We start from the raw sequence: 1,283 nt of genomic DNA, 5'->3' as shown, positions 1-1,283 counted from the left end.
ACTCCCATTGAGAGAAGCTGATATCCCATCGAAACAAACTAAAACTCTTATCCACACAGACCAAACTCCAATTCACACAAGTTAAACTAAACTCCCATTCACACAGACTAAGTTAAACTCTCATTCATACAAGTTTAATTAAACGAAACTCCAATTCATACAAACGAAACTTAACTCCCATTGGCAAAAGTTAAACTAAACTCCCCATTCTCACAATCTGAACCTTGCTAAATTCTCGTTCAGGCAAGCCAAACTCCAAATCACACAAGTTAAACTCCCGTATACACCAACTCAAATAAACCTTCTATACAATATCTAACAGATATTAAATTATCTGACTAAAACTAATGTCAATAGACTAGGAACATAGGGACATGAGAAGGCCACTCGGCCCATTGAGATTTCTCTGCTGCTCAGTTAGATCATGGCAGATCATCTACCTCAGCACCGTTTTGCCGCATTATCCCCAAATCCCTTGATGTCATTAGTATCTGTTGAAGGTTCTGTTGAAGGGTCATGAGGACTCGAAACGTCAACTCTTTTCTTCTCCGCTGATGCTGCCAGACCTGCTGAGTTTTTCCAGGTAATTCTATTTTTGTTTTGGATTTCCAGCATCCGCAGTTTTTTGTTTTTTTTTACTGAGTTCATACTGATCTGAGACTTGTATATCACTATCAAACTTGCATGAGCTCACTTCTGATTAATATCTGGCCAATAGTACAATAATTTAAATCCAATACAAATTTCAGACCTGCATACTAATACCTGACTGATATCAAACTGCTGTAAACTAGAACTATTCTGATGAAAGGTCATCAACCTGAAACATTAACTTTGTTTCTCTCTCTACTGATGCTGCCTGACCTGCTGGGTATTTCTAGCGTTTTTGTTTTAAACTATATAAGAGAGACCCTAACCTGTCCTTAACATTCAACGCATTAACAGCTCTGAAGTTCCCTTCATCAGCATTCTGAAAACTGGACCAGCCATAATACTATGGCTAGAAGAGCAGGTCAGAGGCTAGGAATTCTGCTGCAAATAATTCACTTCCTGACTCCCAAAAACCTGTCCACTATCTATAATGATGGAATACGCTCTACTTGCATGGAGGAGTGCAGCTCCAACTATACTCAAGTAGCTTGACATCATCTAGGATTTGTCATCCTATTTTATTACCATCATATATATTCACTCCCTCCTTGTGGCTGTGGTCTATCTTTTTCCAGTCCAAAGTAGTAACAGTCACGATATTGCTACTCAGCTGCATTGTTGAAAATCAACTC

The sequence above is a fragment of the Carcharodon carcharias genome, chromosome 1 (genome assembly GCF_017639515.1).
Source record: "Carcharodon carcharias isolate sCarCar2 chromosome 1, sCarCar2.pri, whole genome shotgun sequence".
Classification (NCBI taxonomy): Eukaryota; Metazoa; Chordata; class Chondrichthyes; order Lamniformes; family Lamnidae; genus Carcharodon; species Carcharodon carcharias.
The sequence above is the reverse complement of the archived record's forward strand: the minus strand, read 5'-3'. Positions refer to the sequence as shown.